The sequence below is a fragment of the Pinus tabuliformis genome, chromosome 3_1 (genome assembly GCF_031772625.1).
Source record: "Pinus tabuliformis cultivar Carrire ecotype Pingquan chromosome 3_1, CPIR1, whole genome shotgun sequence".
Lineage (NCBI taxonomy): Eukaryota > Viridiplantae > Streptophyta > Pinopsida > Pinales > Pinaceae > Pinus > Pinus tabuliformis.
In genome coordinates this window covers 177618024-177641671 of record NC_142301.1, presented here as the reverse complement: position 1 = coordinate 177641671, position 23648 = coordinate 177618024, and positions in this window count along the sequence as shown.

Here is a 23648-nt window from a genome sequence, read left to right as displayed (position 1 = left end):
ACATTGTCTAAATAAACAAACTAGATTTAGAAAGAAATCCAAATGGTTTATGCAAATAAATTAATTCAAATGAATATCGCAACTAAGAATATGTTGTTATTTATTTTATATTAAATTCATTATCTAATTATTAATTAAAAAATTAAAAACTGTCAAATTAAAAATAATATAATATAATATATGAATGACTATATTTATTGTCTTCTACATTTTTATTAGTAAAAGTATATAGTAAAAATAAATATTAAAAAGATGATGTGTAAAAATAAATTACTAAACATAAATATTTAGATTTGATAGGTGTGTTGTAACATAATTTGGTTTTGATAAGTTAGTATATTAGTCAAAAATAATTTTAAAATGTTAAGTTAGGATATGGGTGCAAAAGAAAGAATAGTTAAAATGTTAGGACAATTTAATGTTTTATAGGCGTCCATATCAATATGAAAAGGGTCCTATCAATTATAGGATCTCAAGGTGATTGAGTATTATGTATTTGTGATTTCATATTGTACATAAATTTCAATATTCAAATGATTTCCAAAAAATAGAAAAAAGAAAATGAAAAGAGGGTATGTTAGAAAAATATATAAGAAAAAGAAAAGGAAATATGAACCCCACAAAAGAAAAATAGAAAATAAGACTAAAATTGCTACAAGTCCAAGAGCCACTACTGATAAGTTAGATATTTTATTCCATTTTCAAGTAAGGATTGTGTGCAAATTGTTCTTGAATTGCACAATAATCGAAATTGTGTTCAGGTCATACAGTTTAATCATGACTGTTCACTCATTTAAATTTCTATTAAATAGATTATTGAATGAAGGTTTACCAAACAGTTTAAACTTGGTAAATCAGTAGCTAGGTAGAAATAACATTGACTCACCAGTTTAATCTGAGTAAATGGTGAAATAAGTGATAGGATAAGGTAGATGTACATAAAAGAAAAATGATTTGGGTCTGCTAGCTTAAATGCACCCCGCAAAGAAAGAAGAGAAAATGTTAGCTTAGAAAAAGAATGGAATGCAAAAGGGTAGGTAGAAGTACTATGGTTGTTAGAAAGAAAACATGAATATTTTATCCTAAAGTCAAATGTCCAGTATTATTTTCATGTGCAGAAGACAAAGGATTAAATTTGTACTCTAAAGATTAATAAATCAAATAATTTTGTTGTATTAATCCCTATTCCTAAGTTCTAATACCCAAACTCACCTCCCACTCATATTTTTGTCCACTTCCCTATTCCTAAGTTTTATTACCCTGCCATATACTCCAAATATTCCCCACTATGTATTAAATTATTTTTTACCAACCCCACCGAGCAACCCGTCACCTCACATTAACACTCTGCCACCTCTCACCTCATCTATGCCCATCTCCCAAGATCTGATGGCCCACACAATATGTCGGCCCCCCCTCACCATCCAAACATTATCGTCGGGGGGGTCCAAAATGGGTGGTATTCAAAACCGCGCTCGCCCCTACATGTCAACACTACATCATTTCAGACCCCGGTCGGGAGAAACCATTAACCGCCTCCCAGCCCACCCGAAAAGCAGTTCCTTTGCCTCCTGATACCACTCTTCTACCCGTTGCGCTCCCGCCACTCACCTTCCACCACATCATTTTCTCGTTGATTCCACCAGTCACATATGCTCCCTCCAAAACTAAGCTGTTAAATAATTAAACGCTTTAGTCGTTAATCCAACAAACCCACGCCACCCTCAATGGAAAAACCGGATTGTTATATAATTGTCCCTTTCACTCATTAACGGTTACTAACTTCATACACTGCCATTGTTATTTCTCTGTTACAGGTTTGCTAGACCAAACTCCGACATTTTCACCCCCCAGCGACACTGTCTGCTCACTCGTTTTCAGCTTATTACCTCTATTCTTGTCCTCAAATCCTAAGTCCCCTTTGTGTATTGAAGCCTGTGATCTAGTTTTCACTACTATCATTAGCCTTATCCAAAGATGCCTCCAAAGGATAGGGGACCAGAAGAACCTGTCAGTCCTCTGATCTATCCTTCCATTGATTTTCACCACATCCCTTTGGCTGACAGAGACCATAAAATCCATGAAACTCTAAAAATTTGACCTTTCTGAGATGTATTCATGGCATGAGGACAAATACATAGACAAATCCGATGACATTCAGCTGTGGGAATCCAATTTACCCCACTACATTTTTCCCTGTATCCACAACAACCCAGAATTTGTTAGGAAGTGTCATGCATGTTATTTGCCAAGCCAAAGAGCCATCATTGCCCCCACTGGAGAAATTTTGTTTACTATCACTCCTCAAGCCATAGACTAGATGATGCAAGCCCCTACAGTAGAGAATGCCACCCCCTTTTCCTATGAAGCACTTGTTGAATTGTACCAGAAATTGGACTTTGCCAAGAGGGCCAAAACCCTTGAACTTTTCTTGACAAAAGATGCCCCATTTCCAAAGAAAAATCCTCCCTATCCCTCCTCTATTTTCCCTGAGAGAGCCAAGAAAATTATCACAGTTATCTCTTACCTCCTTGGCTACTACTCAGATCAGTGGGTAGATGAGGCCATTATAGGATTTTTGTCCATTTTTTCTACTGATTCTAGGCCCTCCATCATGTTTAACTTTAGCCAATTTTTTGCAAATTCAATTCATGAGAAGTTTATCAAATTCCACACTGAGGAGGTGTTCAAGTATGCTTCTGTGTTAGTCTATATGTTCTTATATTTTTAGGGAGACAACATCAAGATTTCTTTACAAAATCTGGATGGAGAAGGGAACCAGCAGTCAGTCATCTTTTTCACTCCTTTGGTGATGAAGGACCAAAAGGAATACACATACAAACAGTTCATAGAGATGTTTTTGCATCCAACAATCAGTCTCTTAAGCAACAGAACAAAACTGAGGAACAATGAGGAAATTAGAAAGGTGTTGTATCTATCACACCAAGTTTAGATAGGGGATTGGTATCTCTATCATAATTATATAGAATTGAGAATGTTTGGGTGTGATATTGCCCCTTACAATCTACCTAAATTCCTCCCAATGAGGATTTTTTCTCTAGAGTACATAAGACAGATGCATAATATGGATGAGATCATCTTTGTAGCTATTAAGAAGAAGTCCCAATTCAAAATTAAAACATAGATAGGGCCTTTCATTGGCAACAAAAAGGCAACAGGGGAAGAAGAAGATAAGCTACTAAAAGAAATGCAGTTCAGCCTTAGCTTCACCTGGTCATATGATCCATTGGGGGTCATTTCTAAATTAAGAATGGAAAACAAATCCATTGCCTATTTTCACACATCTAGGCCAAAGATAGAGAAGTATAAGAACCATCTAGAATGGGCTAAGAACACCCTACAAAAGGCAGAAGAGTAGCTGGTATCATCCTCCACAGTACAAACTCCAACCATTCAGAGAAAATAGCCAATAGAAGCAGAGAAGAAGATTCCCCTTCAGGGACTAAAATTTTCAGTGAAGGATTCAAAATTATGAATAGGAAGAAGGCCAAGCTTATTTCCAAACTAAGCCTTAGCAAGGATTGAAAGCAGGAGAACATTATCACCACTAATTAGCCACTTGTTTCCTCATTAGTGGGTGATCAAACCACATTGTCTCCCATTACCTCCATGACTTCACAAGATTAGCAGCAAATCCAAACCAGCACATATACTACAGGGGAGACAGAGAAAAGTATAATGGACGTTTTTAAGGAGATAGAAATAAGTAATGAGGCCTTTAAGATTAGCACATACAATCAATTCTGGAAGAAGACTTCTGGTTCTTAAAACAGGCTATTGTCAGCCTTTAATTCAGAGATAGGTAAAATGAAAATGGCATTCCTCCAAGCAGAGGTTCCCTAGCCCAAGGTAGCATCAGACTACAAGAAAACATCATTTGAGTTTGATGTAAAATACATACATCCCATTGACAAAGTGGAGATTGATCCAGGTGGCTCCAGAAAGACACACAGGACGGAGGGTTATGAACACTCAAAAATAAAAAGCACTCAGAATGACTTTGAACCAGGACCAGAGCATAGATCTCGTCTACCTGATTGTGGAGGTGCGAACGATTCGTCAATTCGAATCTGGATGATGAAGTTATCGTGAAAAGAGTTGCCATGGTTCCTTTGAAAAAAGGAGGTTTTTCTCATAAAAATGGACTTAAAGCCTTTATAAGGAAAATCACATCGGGAATCGTGCAAAGGGCAGACTTTAAGACCCTCGATCAACAATTTCCGATATATGGGGTCGGAGAAGTCAAATCGGCGATATTGGCACTTGCAAATCGACGATGGAATGTTGGCATCGGTAGATCAGGTCGGCGAAACCCAAGGCACAAGACCCGGACCTTTGGGCCGATTGCAATTGCGATTAGAGATCATCGATATCGGCGATTGGACTGATCAGCATTGGCGATCAGCGGATGCCAAAGGTAGGACCCTGGTCTACAGCTATTGCGATAAGCATCTAAATGCGGACCCGATAGAGTTTGTAGGGGTGATTTAAAATGTTTTGAAAGCCAAATTTAAAGGATTTTGGTTGGATTTATCAGTTTTTAGTGTATTTCTGTTTTAAATAGAAAGAAGGCTATTTCGAGGATTTTGTTGCACTAGCCGATGCTTCTAAGAAAATGGCTTATATTCTGAACAAAATAAACCTTCTATTTTTAAGCGTGGCTTTGATCCAAACGTGTTATAACACATGATGGTGATAGAGAGCCGGGGGGAGCGTGGAAAGGTTACGTAACAGTGGGCGAGAGCAGTATGACAGAAAGCCCAAGAGGCTGCATGGAAAGGCTGCGAGGAAGAGGCTCGAGAGCTTGAGTGCCAGAGAGAGCTTGAAAGCCAGTGCAACGCTTGAATCCCATAGAGCCATAGAGCTTGATCAATCCAGAGCGCAAATAGCCATAGAGTCATAGTGCTTGAAATTTTGGCAGATTGCAAAGTTGCAGTGATAAGCCAGAGCGCTATAGGGCTAGATAGCCATAGAGCTACAGAGTGAGAAATCTAGAGCAGTTATTCTTCTTTGATAAATTCTTCTTTGATTGATTCTTCTTTGATCGATTCTTCTTGCAATTGATGCTATGAAATCGATGTTTAAGCAAGTTTTAGCACTTTGATAATCTGATTTAGATGTGCACATTCTTGTGTGAGCTGCCATCTTCATATGATCATTGCCAGGGAAAATTTTAAGAACCCCCCCCCCCCCTAAATTTACATGTATAATAAATGGGCGAATCTCCATGGTATATAGGAAAAATGGAAGGCGATTTTATCAATAATATGATATGTATATATAATTTTTTGGCGAATCTCTCACCAGGCATGGTGAATATTTTACTCAATTATAAAATCTTGTGTTTATTGAGTACACAAATGAAATCATTGCATTTCTTTAAAATATCTTTTGAAATCAAAATTACGGAAATTACGTATCGATAACCTAGTGGGTGTAGGATAAAATTCACCCGTGCCATTCACAGAAAGCATGAGAAAAAACCTAATACTATATATAAAACCAAGAAAAATTCAAATTCATCACTTCTGACCTCGTAACCACCTTGCCAATACACAAGTATGTTCCTATTTGCAATTAGAAAAATTACCCAAATTACAATCTGTTTACTCCAGCATATGTTGGAAAGTTATAGAAGGATGACTAGTGCAATCAATCAGTTCCTTTTAGCCCTGGATTTATTTCAGTTTAAAACAGAAGTATACAAATATACTTGTCCAATGTCTATGCTTTAACCATTCACCTTAAGATGTTTCTACAATATAATTTCCTAAGTCTACTTAATATCTTCATTATCATAAAAACCAACCTATATCCATCTTAACTCCACATCTACCACTCTTAGGGGGATGAAATCTATTTATCCCTCTGAGAACTCGGTAGACCCAGAATTAAGATGGATCTAAGATGATAGAATTTCCCCTTTAAATAGTCTATGCTCACATGAATACCATGGTATTACCATGGGTCAATACCATGGGTTATCATAAACGTGGAGCTTAAAAATTACTATTAGTAATTTATAAAAATTAATAAAATTAATAGTTGATTTTTTTTTTTAATTTTATTTTTTTATTTAATTTTTATTTTTTTATTTTAACCAAGCTAAAATGTTTAACATACATTAAATTAAAACATCCATTTTTACTCTTGATCGGATCAAATATTTTTTCACTCTATGCTAGTTTTCATATCGCGATATTTGATACCTCTCGGGGGTTAGTAGATCCAGAGTAAAGGTGGATCTATGATGGTTTAATTCCCCCATTTAAATAGGCTACATTCCAGGTGAATACCATGGGTCAATACCAAGTGCCATTTTTATTTTTATTAAGACTAATATTAGGGTTAATAATGTTTTTTTGCATGGTATTAATAACAATCTAGTCCATGGTATTTGTCCCATAGTATTTTGCCCATAGGTTTCACCTAAATATAACGCATTTTTTGAGTGTTCGTAAATATAAGGTGACTTATGGAGTAAATATAAAAAAATGTTTTATTTGTTTACCATACCTCTCGTTTATTTATATTTTTATTAATTTACCATACCTCTTTTACAAATATGGTATTTGGCCCATAGGATTCACTTAAATAAAACCTCTTTCTTGAGCCTTCATAAATAGAACGAGGGTTATGGACTAAATATAAAAAGAGGTTTTATTTATTTACCATGCGTCTAGTTTATTTATATTTTTATTTATTTACCATACCTTTTGAGTAAGTATAAAAAGATGTTTTATTTATTTACCATACCTCCACTTTACTTATATTTTTATTTGTACACCCTTGCATCTATATAAGGTGACTTATGGAGTAAATATAAAAAATGTTTTATTTATTTACCATACCTCTTTTATAAATATGGTATTTGGGCCTTTGGCCCATTGGATTCTCTTAAATAAAACCTATTCTTGAAAATGGGCGAATGGAAGGTTGTAACTCCTAATTTCAAGAGCTAAATTTACCTTTTTAACCCTCTCCCTTAAAATAAGGTGGGCTATTTGAGGTGATTTGTAAAAATTTACTATGATACAAAATATTCGCCCACTAAAAATTTAAAACCCCTTAATTTCACCAAAGGGCGAACATTCGCCCCTAAAATTTTTTATGATCATCGCCTTGAGATCGATGGTCTGAGCAGCGTCAGCAGTGACAATCCACTTCTTCAGATGGCCCGTGGTGTGAGGTATATGATTATTATTCATGTACTTCTTCTTTTACATTATGCTACACGGATCCTTGATTGATGTTCATGCATGATCTTGCTTATTACATGTTGTCATGATTCCTTGCTTCATGTTATGCGGAATATTTTATGTGATGTACTTGTTGTCATAACTCTTTATGTTATGCTTTGAGATCCCTTGTTGTATGTTGTTGGGATACTCTTGTTGTCGTCATGCATGTTTTGTTTTGACATCCCTTTTGTGCCATGTTGGCGGGATGTTCATCATGCATGTTTTTGTATCATACTGATAGGAGTCTTTTGATTGAGAATTTTGGTTGTGGAATATCTCTTAGAGCCACTCCTGCATGAGGGCATTTTTCCTTGTATGATCGAGACATCATCTCTGTGTACATCACCATTATTGACAACACTTAATGTAGCAGCCTACACCATCTTGACACTGGGGCCCGGAGACGTAGTCCCGCCTGGACGAACTTTGTTATCAATGCTTATGTTTTCATGTGCTGATGATTTTTATGTTCCTCTTCTTTTCTGCATGTAGATGCATTCGTGAATGTTCTTTTAAAAAGCAATTTTAACACATCACGAAAGTAAAAGGTCTTGGAAGGGTCCTTCTTCACACTTGGACCTGGATCAAGTGGTATCAGCGTAGTCTTTGAATTGATATGAATTTTAGTGTGAACAATGATAGAGGATGAAAGAGCGATGTACGAGACCATGCTCAACATTTCCAAGAGAGTGGAGCTTATGTATGAAACTCTACAGAAAGAGACAGAGGAAAAAGAGCGGTTGCAACTTCAGTTGCAAGCCACAGAAAAGCCCATGGAAGAACTGAAGCAAAAAAAACATAATCTTCAAATAGAGAATGATGAATTGAAGATGTGCCTACATGAAGAGAAAGAGGAAAAACAAATTTTTCTACGACAGCTACAAGCAAAGTATGAGACCTTGGAAAAGCTGCAGCATGACCCATGCGAGGTAAAAATTAGTTCTCCATCTTCATGTATGTTTCTTGATAATGATTTCGCTGCATTTGAAAATCACACCACAGGAATTGGCTCCAAACTGTTGAAGAGAATGGGGTATGAAGGAAAAGGCTCGGGTGTTAATGACCAAGGCATTGTCAATCCCATCAAAGTAGAGGAATTACGCCATCAGGCAAGACTTGGGTATGTCAGGAAAGAAGTTGGGGAATGTTCTGAGACAGTTAGAAAACCACCAATGACGGATGATGAGCATCCCTAATCAGTTCTTTCCAAATTGAAAGAGAAGGTAAAATATGTCGATTTCCTTTTGATTTCATCTTCTCATAGTATGATGTCTGTTTGAGATTTGGAGATCCCAATTACAGGGACAAACATGAGTCTCCTTATAAGGATGAGGCATGAGGAGAAAGAAGAACCTGGTGCTAATAACCAAGGCATCACTCAACCTTTGGAGGTTGTGCATGAACATCAATTTTCAGGCTTGAGATACACTAAAGGAGAGTGCTCAAAGGTGTCAGATTCGTCTGAGACATCGTCGAGGAAAGAGAATGATGGGAAAACATCCCCATCATCCCATGGTAGTTTCCATTGCAGGGAGAGAGCTGAGGCAAGCTCTCATCACCATACTGACATCAGAAACAACAAAGGAAGGTATAACCATTTTCGATCTTCGAATGTTCATTTTGATTATGATCATGTTGTTAATAATGAACGAAGATCAAGGCATCGAAAAACATGTACCTTTTGTGGTTTACCTAACCATACCTTTTCTAAGTGTTGGAAAAGAATGGCAGCACTCATGAGGCGTGAAAGACCCTCTCAATAGCATGAAAAGAAACAGGTTAAGCAGATATGGAGGAAGAAAGCCTACTGTAGTCATTGCGACAGAAATGGCCATCAAAGAGCCACTTGTTGGAAGCTCCATCCAGAGCAGCGCCTTAAAGACAAAGCATCGGTGCGTGAACCAGGAAGAGCAGTTGTTCGACAAGAAAAACCACCTCAAGGAGGTGACCCATTCACATTGATAAGTGAAAAATGGTTTTGTTGACATGTTTTCATTTCATGGTCATTATTTTGTAAATCATTTGTTGCCTTTTAAAGTGTAAAAGTGATGATGTGTTTCCATCACTTGGTCAGCAACAATGATGTCTGGTCATGTTTTGAGTCATATTTTGAGTTGCATGTTAAAACTTTGAAAGTGATGTTATGTTTCCATCACTTGTCAAAACAATAATGTTTGGCCTTATGCATGTAAATCATGTGTTGTAGTGATGAGGTGTTTTCCATCACTTTTTGAAGAAACAATGATAAGTTGGCCTTGTTGTGATAACTGGAGTATTTCGTCCATCTTGATGTAAACTTGACCACCGAGTATGTGTTATAAACTTGTGGCAAGTGTGGGACATTTGGGTCTTTAGTTTGTCATGTCATTCAAAGAATGTAATTTGCAAAAACAATATACTACAAGTTGTAGAAGTAGCAGGTGTCGGTTCGTCGCTTAAGGCTCCGGAGAACAAAGGTGAAGGAGATGGAAGTGAGACCTTTTCAGGACACTGTGATGTAGATACGGTGTAGAGAGAGTTGCAGATTATTTTTTTCCATGATTTTGGAGGACCAAAAGCTCCTTAGTGGGGAGGATTGATCTAGGTGGCTCTAGAAAGACACACAGGATAGAGGGTTATGAACGCTCGAAAATCAAAAGCGCTCAGAATGACTTTGAACCAAGACCAGAGCATAGATCTCGTCTTCCTGATCATGGAGGTGCGAATGGTTCGTCAATCCAAGTCTGGATGATGAAGTTATCGCGAAAAGAGTTGCCATGTTTCCTTTGAAAAAAGGAGGTTTTTCTCATAAAAATGGACTTAAAGCCTTTATAAGGCAAATCGCATTAGGAATCGTGCAAAGGTTGGACTTTTCGATCAGTGATTGCCAATATATGGGGTCGGAGAAGTCAAATTGGCGATATCGGTGTTTGCAAGTCGGTGATGGAATGTTGGCATTAGCGGATCGGGTCGGCGAAACCCAAGGCACAAGACCCTGCAAACATCAATGCTGTAGAAGAGCTTGTAAATAAAAAGAATTTAGACATAGAAACATTAAGGAAGGAGTTGAAATTTCTAGAAACAGAAGATCCTCTGGTCAAGGATATTGAAGAAACAAAGACACAAAAGGCAGACATGATGAAGCTCATCATTGAGAAGAGTGCACAATTGAAGAAAATGGAGACAGAGATGGAAAATATGATTAAAGAAAAGGAGAAAGCTGCCAAAATGATTGTTGACCCTTTGGAATCACTCCCTATCACAACCATTCCTACATCCACATCTTCTACAATAAGAACAGGGGATGTTGCAGATCAGTTGGAAAATGCAGTATAGAACATGTCTCTCAAGACTGAAGAGATCAAAAGATTGTAGGCTCAAGTCAATATTCTACAAGATCAGCAAACAAAGACTGAGAATTTTCATGCAGCAGAGCTACAGAGAGCTCAAAATCAGATAGAGGTATGGAATAAGTCAGCAGTTGAGTCCTCTATTGACTACACATTGTCCCATGTTAAAGAAATCATATGGAACAATATCATTGAAGATATAGATGAAATATGGCCATGTATCCAGATTATATTTGAGCAGATGGAATTGATGGAGAAAGCCAAGAAAACCATTTCCACTATCAATGTTGAATTGGGAGAAATGCCTACTAAAACCAACAACATCATAAAGTTAATTCCAAAAATAGATATGAGCTGGATGATCTAGGAGTAGATGACAGAACAGAAACCATCCTGGAAGTAAAGAAATTTCTAACAAAGAAGAACTTGGTTGTACAACTGACAGACAAATGTCACACTTTGGAGGTAGCAGTTAATAGGTTTTTCACTAGAATAGATGCATTGAACAAGAAAGACTTGCCTTCTCTATTTGTGATCAATGACAAATTGATGACCAGGGAAGATTACAAGAAGAAGCTTCAATACATTGCAAAGGATACATCCAAGTCTCCCACATCAAAGGTAATATGAGAGGGAGAGATTTTTATGAAGCTATCAACAACATAAGTTTTATCCAACATGAGATAAAACACATTTTTGCAGTAAAACCCACTTTTACTTGATATACTGAGGTAGACGAGATCTACTGCAAGGTAACAAAGATTACTATTCCAGATGAAGAGCAGTGGGATAAGTTGTGTGAATTCCAGGATTAAAAAGTCAGGTCAGCTTCACCAGCACGGTACCTGAATAGTGGTCACTCAACAACTTTTCTCCTCCAAAGCAGGGCTACATGTCCAGATCACTTCACCAGATGCACTCCTTTTGATCACATTATTTATTTTCTGTTAGTTCAAATACAATAATAGAATGTTGTGTCATTGAGGCATTAATTTTAATCTTTTGTGAATTTTGTTTAAATACTTCATTATGTCGAAGTATTGAGGGTTGAACCCTTGAACAAGTTATCAAGAAGATTTGTCCTAAGATGGAGCATTTTTGAGATAATAAAAGATTATGGATTTTCCTGATATGGTCTGTCTCTCAGTGAATTGTATTCCATCTTGTCTCTTCGTTATGTTTTCTTCATATAAATTAATTCTTTTGTAATCATCCAATTTAAAATTTAATTGAATATCAGTTTCATTTTGAATCCTCTGTGAAGTTGTAATTTAAATAACAGATTAATTTATAGAACTATTTGTTATTGTAAATTCCTCTTTGAACATAAATTACACTAGATCTCTATAATAGTTTAATTATATTGTTTTGATTAAGAAAGCACTCTTTTCTTAATTTATTCTTGTAAATGTTTAAATATTCAGTTTGAATATAAAATCAATTATACCTCTCCATACTCTACTTCTCCATCACATTAAAATCAAACTAACCATGTGCAGTTAAAAAACAAACTTTCATTTTATCAAAAATATGTCTAAGTTTAAAGCACCTGTTTATAAATAGTTCACTGGTCATCCAATCACTCAAAACAACAAAACATTATAGATGCTTTGGCATAACTAATTGACCTTATCAGATTGGCACTGTTGCTTGGGAGCGAAGGATTGAAAGCTAAATTTTCCCTGGGGCAACGATTCTCCCTTTCCTTGAAGGTGAATAAAGGGTAAGGATCTAGGTCAAAATCTTTCACCTGTCGATTCCACTAGTCCAAGCTGGCTTCTTTTAAGAATACTAGATCACGTTCTGATTCTGAGATTGTTAACCCTCTACTAAACCTAGAAAGACTTATTAGGGGAGCCCCTTTAAGGAGAAGAATGAGAACCCCTTCTTCTTTTTCAACTTTACACCCTGAAGACATCTCATCTGTAGATCCCTTTTCATTTGTGCCATCCTATCCTGATTGGACTGAATTACCTCTTAGGCTTTCTGAACTCTATTCCAGAGGAGTAGATCTTCCATCAGCCTTTAATACAATCACTTGAGTCATATCAAGTCCCATCCATTCCTATCAAATCACCTTCATCTGAGGAAGAATTGGGTTGACATTTACCTAAATTCAAGCCTACAGACTTCATTTCTCCAACTCCTTATTCTATTCCATCAACCTCTACTAATCTTGAAGAGACATTTTCTGTCTATTCAAATCCTTTATTTGATAATAAGGAAGAATTTCCACCAGGAGTTCAGAAGTTGGTTATTAAAACCCCTTTGAAATCCTCAAAGAGGTCTCCTCCCTCTTTCTCTCCTCCACATACTAATACCCCTATCGATTCATATTCATCCCCTTCATCTTCATCATCTTCCTCTTCCTCATCATCATCCACTCAGTCACCCCAGACTCCTCCTGCTATTATGGCTTTTCGACCCATTGTGCAAGCAAGGTATGCTGCTCTAGTTCTCCCTGCAAACTTGGCAAATTTTCCTGATGGATATCTAAAACATCTACCAAGATTTAATGGAGAAACAGGTCCCTCAGCAGAGGATCATGTATCATCTTTCCTAGATTTTGTTAACAATATGAACATAGAACAGGAAGATGTTTATATGAGATTATTTGTACAATATTTAGAAGGAAATGTTAGGATCTGGTTTAGGAAACTTAGGGCTGACTCTATTAGAACATGGAATGAGCTCATAACTATCTTTAAAAACCAATGGGGGGTAAAGAAAGATCTTGTTTACTTTCTCACTGAATTTGAAGAATTGAAGAGAAACCCTGGTGAACCAGTTGTTGAATTCATCAAAAGATTTAACAAACTCTATCATAAAATGCCTATTGATTCTAAACCACCAGTAGCAGCTGCAAAGGTCATATTTTCCAAAGCATTTGAAGATGACTTTGCAGTCACACTAAGGGAAAGGGTTTCTAATACATTAGAAGACTGCAGACAAATTCTATATAGGTAGAAGCTAATAGGTCATCTTCTGGCAAACTTAAAGCTAAAGTAGAGAAAGAAGAAAGAAAACTAAAATCTAGGGTTGATGACTCATCTTCTTCAAAATCTAAACTTGAAGATTAGAAATTTGATGAAATTACATCTTTACTTGGAAACCTTTCTAATAGGATTTCTAAAATTGAAACACAACCTAGAATTGCTCAGTAAACTGCTGTCAGACCTTAAGCTCAAACTCAATTCCAAAGAACTCCTCAAATGCAGATTCCTCAGAGACCAGGTTCTGATCAAAACGTTCAACCACCTTTGTTGATTGATGATCAACAACCATAGGATATTGTTGGGTTGTGTTATATTCTTTCCACGACTAACCCACGTAGTTAACCAGGGGGTTAGAGGGGGGGCGGAGCCCCCCCTTCATTGCGCCGATTGCGTAGCCGGGGGATCATAGGGTGGTTTGAGGGGGGTGGGTAGCCCCCCTCTACGGGGTCCGGGGCAGCACCCTGAGGAAATTTTTTTGGACCCTATATTAGGTTGGGCGGACCTACCTATGCTTTTGTGCATGGTTTTCACGCATGGTTTTGGACGTGATGGTTTTCGGTCCGTGGTTTTGGACATGATGGTTTTCAGTCCATGGTATTGGATGCTTCAACATATATAAATATGTATTGTAATATTGAAAGGAATATAATGAAAAATCAATCTGGTAGTCCCAGTTTTGGGATCCAGGGGAAATATCTGTGTATATGTGTTTTATGTGTTATGCTCTTGCATTGTTTATTTTCTGTGTTTTAGAATTTGTATGCAGGTAATTTTTGTATGGGGTTAAAACATACATTTGGTATCGAAGCTATTTTGGCTTCAAGGGGACGCCTTTGTTGCTGAGGGGTTTCGCTCGGGCCTGTGGTAGACCTTGTTCAGTGGGATATTTGTGTGATCGATTCTGGTGGTGAAAGAAGATGGCGAGCAATGGAAAGATAGAGATTGAGAAATTTAATGGTCAGAGTTTTGAGTTGTGGAAACTCAAGATGGAGGATCTGTTGGTGGATAAATATAAGTGTATCACAATAGATATGGGTACTAAGCCAATGGGAGTGTCCAATGAAGAATGGAAGAAGTTGGATTGGAAGGCAAAGAGCACAATATGATTGTGTGTCTTAGATTCAGTATTGCTGAATCTATCAGGGGAAGCTATGGCTAAGGCTTTGTGGGACAAGTTAGGGACTTTGTACCAATCTAAGTCTCTCGTGAATAAACTGTTCCTATGGAAAACGTTGTATAACCTGAGGATGAAAGATGGAGACTCGGTGATAGAGCATCTAAATGCATTTAATACTATGGTAAGTTAGTTATTATCTGTTGATATTAAAATTTCAGATGAAGATAAGTGCGTTAGTTTGTTGTGTTCTCTACCAGGTTCATGGGATAGTTTAGTTATTGCAATAGGTAGCAATGCAACTACCTTGCAGTTTGATGAAATAGTCTCATCCTTGCTGATGGAGGAGACGAGACGTAAAAATATGGAGAGCCAGAATGGTGATGCCTTGTCTATATGAGGACGGTCCCAGAAAAGAAACAAAAATAAGTCATCAAGTGGGAGATCCAAATCTAGAGGGAGATCTAAATCTCCAGGGAAACTTGTAAAGGTGGTGTGCTGGAAATGCAGAAAGGAAGGGCAAGACAAAAGGGACTGTAAATATAAAGCTCCTGACAAAGGAAAAGGATCTGATGTTGCTCCTTCTGCAGAGGCGAAAACCACCTCAGATGAAGGTGGTTATGTGTACTTAGCTTCTTTAAGTACACATGTAGATCATGAGGCATGGTTGATTGACTCAGGTGCATCCTTTCACTTCACTCCCCATAGAGAGTGGTTCTACGAGTATGAGAAATACGATGGTGGTGATGTCTTCTTAGGGGATGATAGGAAGGCTAGAATTGTTGGTCATGGAAAAGTTGTTGGACACCTAATCCTCTAAGGGTTGGTGTGGAAGCCGAGTAGACTAAGGAAGTCCAAGAGACCTTGGGATGTGGAACCCAACAGTCACATGAATGTACTATAAATTTATATCATTGTCAAATAATAGATGCATTGTCCTGCTTATCTCTAATATTGTGTTGTTGCGATGTGTGTGTTTGACATGGTATCAGAGCAGGTGATCTCCTACCCTGCTCAAGTGTGAGCCACCTGTTTTTGTGGCCTTTGTAAGCCAATTCTATCCTCCCTGTGGATTTTATGCCTTTTTGAGCATTTGTTAGAATAGAGGTTGTTACCTATATCAGCTTTTCCATTCCTCTATTGTGAGCCAATCTAATTGGACTTGACTCAGTTAACTGAGCCAACTAATTACAACTCAATTTAGAACTCATCCTTATCTCTTTAACTAATCGATAAATTCCTCAATTGATAGAGAAACTATAGCATGTCCTCACATAGACTTCATGCTTGATTTTTCACAACTAATTAACTCATGGTAAATTAGTTAATTTATTTTCAAACAACTATTAAGTTCAAATTCGAATTTTACTTCCTATTTTAGTCCATGGATTGACTAAAATTGGAATCCATCCTGAACTGCTAAAAATAGAAATTCTATTTTTAGCACTTCCATTTTTCATTCCTTGTTGCTCAATCCAGCACTACTACCTAAACTGCTATTTATAATAGTGTTATTTTTAGCACTTCTAGTTTCGCATTTCTTGTTGCTATTTTCAACACTCCTGCACTACTCGAGTGTGAGCCACCTATTTTTATGGCCTTTGTAAACCAATGCTCTCCTCCTTGTAGATTTTATGCCTTTCTGAGCATTTGTTAGAATAGAGGTTGTTACCTCTATCAGCTCTAACATTCCTTTGCTATGAGTAGACCTACCCTTGCTACTGCAAAGAGGAAGATTGCCAGACCTGTCCCTCTCTACCAATGCAACGCTCTAACACTCTCTGTTAGTTTCATGCTACCACTTAGACCTGTTCCTGCAAACCAATGGAAGTTGTGTGCTCTTTCTCCATTCCTCATTCAAATGTTACCTCTGAATTTTAGTTGTGCATTGATTCCAAGTCCATAATCCTGGTGCATTTTCTGTGATTTTATTTGAAGTCCTGAGAAATGAATTGAAGCAGATCATGTGAAAGTCATTGAAGAAAAACATTAAATCTCTGGTCATGTCACTGGAATATATTAATCGCTGGTCGTGCTATTTTACTGCATTGGATTGGAGCTCTCGGCGAGAAAGGGAGCGTCATTGACTGGAAATGGAGTGTTGAGTTTTTGAAGAGCAGTATTGGATGTTGTTTCAAAGCTCTACATTGAATGGTTTGAATTACATCTACGTTGGCATCAAATATCTCTGGGTGCATTGGGTATATGTATTCATCTCTCTGCGTTGAATTTATGATGGATATGGATTAGCATTGATGTTGTGAGTATTGCTGGTTCGAAACTTGTATTAATGCTATGACATGGTTGTTGTTACATTAAATTTTATTGACTGCTACTGCGTTAAACTATATTGAACGACCAAAACAAGCTGAATTTTCTTTGTGTGGCTTAAAACCGTGTGGAAAGTGTTTGCAAAAGTGGTATATTATCGTTCTGTTGACAACTGTAAGTGCATTTCGTTGCATTGGAAGCACGGATACATAATTCTTCTCGTTGGAAGTCTGCATATGTAATTTGCCATGTTCAATTTACAGTTGGAACTCAACTAGTTTTCAAAGGCTCGTACAACTACTCCTGCAACCATGAACAGGGTTTTGGATTCAATGAACGTTCGTGCATAGCAAGGAAATTATTTTCAAGATTAAATGTTGGCAAATGCTAGGGAACAATTTAGCAGTAAGCACAAAACGACACTTTCACTTAAAGGACAGATTCGTTCACTGCCATTGATTTTCGAGACTAATGTGCCAAGGAATCGTGCAAAGGTTGGACTTTTCGATCAGTGATTGCCAATATATGGGGTCGGAGAAGTCAAATTGGCGATATCGGTGCTTGCAAGTCGGTGATGGAATGTCGGCATTAGCGGATCGGGTCGGCGAAACCCAAGGCACAAGACCCTGCAAACATCAATGCTGTAGAAGAGCTTGTAAATAAAAAGAATTTAGACATAGCAACATTAAGGAAGGAGTTGAAATTTCTAGAAACAGAAGATCCTCTGGTCAAGGATATTGAAGAAACAAAGACACAAAAGGCAGACATGATGAAGCTCATCATTGAGAAGAGTGCACAATTGAAGAAAATGGAGACAGAGATGGAAAATATGATTAAAGAAAAGGAGAAAGCTGCCAAAATGATTGTTGTCCCTTTGGAATCACTCCCTATCACAACCATTCCTACAACCACATATTCTACAATAAGCACAGGGGATGTTGCAGATCAGTTGGAAAATGCAGTATAGAACATGTCTCTCCAGACTGAAGAGATCAAAAGATTGTAGGCTCAAGTCAATATTCTACAAGATCATCAAACAAAGACTGAGAATTTTCATGCAGCAGAGCTACAGAGAGCTCAAAATCAGATAGAGGTATGGAAGAAGTCAGCAGTTGAGTCCTCTATTGGCTACACATTGGCCCATGTTAAAGAAATCATATGGAACAATATCATTGAAGAAATAGATGAAATATGGCCATGTATCCAGATTATATTTGAGCAGAAGGAATTGATGGAGAAAGCCAAGAAAACCATTTCCACTATCAATGTTGAATTGGGAGAAATGCCTACTACAACCAACAACATCATAAAGTTCCTCAATTCCAAAAATAGATATGAGCTGGATGATCTAGGAGTAGATGACAGAACAGAAACCATCCTGGAAGTAAAGAAATTTCTAACAAAGAAGAACTTGGTTGTACAACTGACAGAGAAATGTCACACTTTGGAGGTAGCAGTTAATATGTTTTTCACTTGAATAGATGCATTGAACAAGAAAGACTTGCCTTCTCTATTTGTGATCAATGACAAATTGATGACCAGGGAAGATTACAAGAAGAAGCTTCAATACATTGCAAAGGATACATCCAAGTCTCCCACATCAAAGGTAATATGAGAGGGAGAGATTTTTATGAAGCTATCAACAACATAAGTTTTATCCAACATGAGATAAAACACATTTTTGCAGTAAAACCCACTTTTACTTGATATACTGAGGTAGACGAGATCTACTGCAAGGTAACAAAGATTACTATTCCAGATGAAGAGCAGTGGGAAAAGTTGTGTGAATTCCAGGATTAAAAAGTCAGGTCAGCTTCACCAGAACGGTACCTGAATAGTGGTCACTCAACAACTTTTCTCCTCCAAAGCAGGGCTACATGTCCAGATCACTTCACCAGATGCACTCCTTTTGATCACATTATTTATTTTCTGTTAGTTCAAATACAATAATAGAATGTTGTGTCACTGAGGCATTAATTTTAATCTTTTGTGAATTTTGTTTAAATACTTCATTATGTCGAAGTATTGAGGGTTGAACCCTTGAACAAGTTATCAAGAAGATTTGTCCTAAGATGGAGCATTTTTGAGATAATAAAAGATTATGGATTTTCCTGATATGGTCTGTCTCTCAGTGAATTGTATTCCATCTTGTCTCTTCATTATGTTTTCTTCATATAAATTAATTCTTTTGCAATCATCCAATTTAAAATTTAATTGAATATCAGTTTCATTTTGAATCCTCTGTGAAGTTGTAATTTAAATAACATATTAATTTATAGAACTATTTGTTATTGTAAATTCCTCTTTGAACAGAAATTACACTAGATCTCTATAATAGTTTAATTATATTGTTTTGATTAAGAAAGCACTCTTTTCTTAATTTATTCTTGTAAATGTTTAAATATTCAGTTTGAATATAAAATCAATTATACCTCTCCATACTCTACTTCTCCATCACATTAAAAGATATAGATGAAATATGGCCATGTATCGAGACTAATGTGCATTAGGAATCGTGCAAAGGTTGGACTTTTCGATCAGTGATTGCCAATATATGGGGTCAGAGAAGTCAAATTGGCGATATCGGTGCTTGCAAGTCGGTGATGGAATGTCGGCATTAGCGGATCGGGTCGGCGAAACCCAAGGCACAAGACCCTGCAAACATCAATGCTGTAGAAGAGCTTGTAAATAAAAAGAATTTAGACATAGCAACATTAAGGAAGGAGTTGAAATTTCTAGAAACAGAAGATCCTCTGGTCAAGGATATTGAAGAAACAAAGACACAAAAGGCAGACATGTATCGAGACTAATGTGCATTAGGAATCATGCAAAGGTTGGACTTTTCGATCAGTGATTGCCAATATATGGGGTCGGAGAAGTCAAATTGGCGATATCGGTGCTTGTTACATGGTAGTTGTTACATTAAATTTTATTGACTGCTACTGCATTAAACTATATTGAACGACCAAAACAAGCTGAATTTTCTTTGTGTGGCTTAAAACCGTGTGGAAAGTGTTTGCAAAAGTGGTATATTATCGTTCTGTTGACAACTGTAAGTGCATTTCGTTGCATTGGAAGCATGGATACATAATTCTTCTCGTTGGAAGTCTGCATATGTAATTTTCCATGTTCAATTTATAGTTGGAACTCAACTAGTTTTCAAAGGCTCGTACAACTACTCCTGCAACCATGAACAGGGTTTTGGATTCAATGAACGTTCGTGCATAGCAAGGAAATTATTTTCAAGATTAAATGTTGGCAAATGCTAGGGAACAATTTAGCAGTAAGCACAAACGACACTTTCACTTAAAGGACAGATTCGTTCACTGCCATTGATTTTCGAGACTAATTGGTGTCCATTTTTTCCTCATTATTTTACTATTTTTTTGAGATTGACTTGCTAAAAAATGGCTCCAATTAGTGCAATCTTAGAGTTATTGTACGATCTAATACTCTCTACTATGGATAATACAGTCAAAATCAGCAAGGATTTTCTCACAGATATTCGTTGTTGTTTACAAGATGTACATGAAAAGATTGATTTTTTGCAGCTTGAATCACAGCTACAACAAGAGGAGTTACAGAAGTATAGTCATGATTCTGAACTTGTCTCCGTTCAGGACAATTATTTGTTTGAGACACACTCCCATCAACAACCAAAAATTGATCAAATCATTGAGCCTCTCTCAGGAGTAGTTGTACATGCAGATGCAGAAATTCAGTTTGCACTTCCCAAGTCAGTCATCAGACCTTGGGAAGAGCTTGTCCATAACAAGAATAGAACAGGTCTTTGATATGGCAAGGACGTGTCCTTTCACATTCCAAACTACTCAAAGCCCATTCAGTTTCAAAGTGTTGGATTCCTTCATGAGAGTTCACCTCCAGCTTTTGCCCCTCTTCCACAGCAACAGATTGTGAAATGCCAACACTGTGACCGAGTTGGCCATCTGAAAGATCACTATTTTGATCTTCATCAGTGTAAGAACTGTCATAAAACTAGTCCTTCTTCAAACAAGTGCTTCAGAAACAAACCTCCTGCAAGAACAAAGATTCATCTTGGATGGATCGCCTCTTGGAAATGGGCATCAACAGCCAAGAAGATATTCCAGTCATATGTCAGAACTTGTTCTAGAGTATTGAATAGTCTTGCAGTTGAGTTTTCTCTATCATCTCACCTTGTATCTGATAGGGGGGAAATGATGGTCATCTACAAGCTTCAAAGCCACATCAAGCAAGCTTGAGCCATAACCTGCCATACCAGATTTAGAGTTGTAGCCAGAGACAAAGATGCCCCTGAGCATGCATTCAGTCAGTGATACCTCTTCAAAGAATTGGAGACACTTCCTCTAGTAGAAGACTTCAGCTTCTTGCCAATTTTGGAAGAGTTCCAGGAATTGCATTAAGCATTCAAGAGTTGTTGGTCATCCTTAAAGCATCACAGGTTGAGAACTCCCTTTTTAGGTTGAGGTTCTCCCTTTTATGCGGGGTGAGATCTCCCTTTCATGGTTGAAGGTTTCCCTCTTCAAAACATCAGGAACACTTCCTCTAGCAGAAGACCTGAGCTTCATGCCAGACTTGGAAGAGTTCCAAGAATTGCACTAAGCATTCCAATGTTGGTGGTCATCGTTAAACCACCTCCATTTATACCAACATTTCAAAGAGCACATTCAGCCTAGTGCTGCCATGCATTTTTGCACATTTTGTATTACAACTCTCTTCTTGGACTCATACATAACCCTTCAGATTAAAGGGGGGAATGTTGGCCACCTAATCCTCTAAGGGTTGGTGTGGAAGCCAAATAGACTAAGGAATTCCAAGAGACCTTGGGATGTGGAACCCAGCAGTCACACGAATGTACTATAAATGCATATCATTGTCAAATAATAGATGCACTCTCCTGCTTATCTTTAATATTCTATTGCTGCCATGTGTGTGTTTGACAAAATTAAAGTTAAAGTTGAAAGGTGGAAGGGTTAGAACACTTCCGGGTGTTCTACATATTCTTGCATTGGCCATAAATCTAATTTCTGTAAGCAAGATGGATGATGTAGGTGTAAAAACAGTGTTCGAGAAGGATACCTGCAAGATGGTTCAGGGATCACTGGTATTGATGTGGGGATTTCGAATTGTAACTCTGTACAAGCTGCAAGGTAGCACTGTTGTTGATGGGTGCAATAGTTTTGTGGTTCATGAAAGTGGAGCAAAAAATCTAGTGGTCTCTAGAGAGAAGAACATGTTGTGGCATCAAAGGCTTGGACATACTGGAGAGAAGGGCCTTCGAATACTTCATGGTAAAGATATGGTAGAAGGTATGAACTTAACAGCTCTCTAGATTTTGATTTTTGTGAAAGTTGTGTATATGGGAAGCAAAATTGGGTGAGTTTCCCCTCTGGTGGTAAGAGGGCGAAACAAATATTAGAGCTTGTGCACAGTGATGTGTTTTGACCTGTGAAGGTTCCATCACTGGGTAAGTTTGTGTACTATGTATCATTTATAGATGACTTTTCAAATAATACATGGATATACTTCCTTAAGAAGAAATCTGAAGTCTTTGACAGGTTTAAAGAATTTAAGGACTTGGTGGAAAAACAGATAGAGAAGAAGATAAATTTGCTACGGTCAAATAACGGTGGAGAGTTTTGCAGCAAGGAATTTGAATAATTATGTAAGAAGTGTGGTATAGCACGACATAAGACTACTCCATACACACCTGAGCAAAATGGAGTTGCAGAAAGAAAGAACATGACATTGATGGAAAGGGAAAGAAGCATGCTCAGTGGTATCATGTTAGGATAGGAATTCTGGGTAGAGGCGGTGGAGACAGCATGTTACGTGGTCCACAGATCACCCTCATCAGCGTTGGAGGATAAGACTCTAGAAGAGGTATGGACTGGTAAGAAACCCTCTCTTTCACATCTGAGGATATTTGGATGTGATGCATATGTACATGTTCCAAAGGAGAAAAGAACCAAGTTGGATAGTAAATCTGAAAAGTGCATCTTTATTGGGTATAAGGATGGTTTAAAGGGTTATAAGCTTTGGAACCCAGTAACAAGGAAGGTTGTGTACAACTAAGATGTGGTGTTCAAAGAGGTGAAAGATGTTATTAAACATGAAGTCCCATCAAAAGAACCTAAGAAGATAGAGTTTGACCTAAAGGAGGAAGAATCAGACTCTACAACAGAGGAGGAATTAGAAGATGAAGAGCCACAAACTCTAGGTGTGAGAAGATCTGTTCGAGAAAGAAGGCAGCCAGAAAGGTATAGTCCATCTGCTTTCTGTTCAATTTTTTCTTTATCTATTACTGATGATGCTCTCAGAATTGTGAAGGAAGCAGTAGATTCACAGGATGGTAAACTCTGGAAAGAGGCCATGGTTGATGAAATGGCATATTTGCACAAAAATGAGGCATGGAATCTGGTGGAGTTGCCGACTGGAAGGAAACCCATTGGTAGAAAATGGGTGTTCAAGAAGAAGACAAATGCAGAAGGAAAGGTGGAGAAATACAAAGCTCGGTTGGTAACAAAAGGTTATTCCCAGGTGTCGGGAATTGATTTTGGTGATATTTTTTCTCCTCTTGCCAAGGTAGCTTCTATTAGATTACTTTTATCTGTTGCTATTGCTTTTGATTTTGAGGTAGAAGATATGGATGTGAAGACAACATTTCTTCATGGGG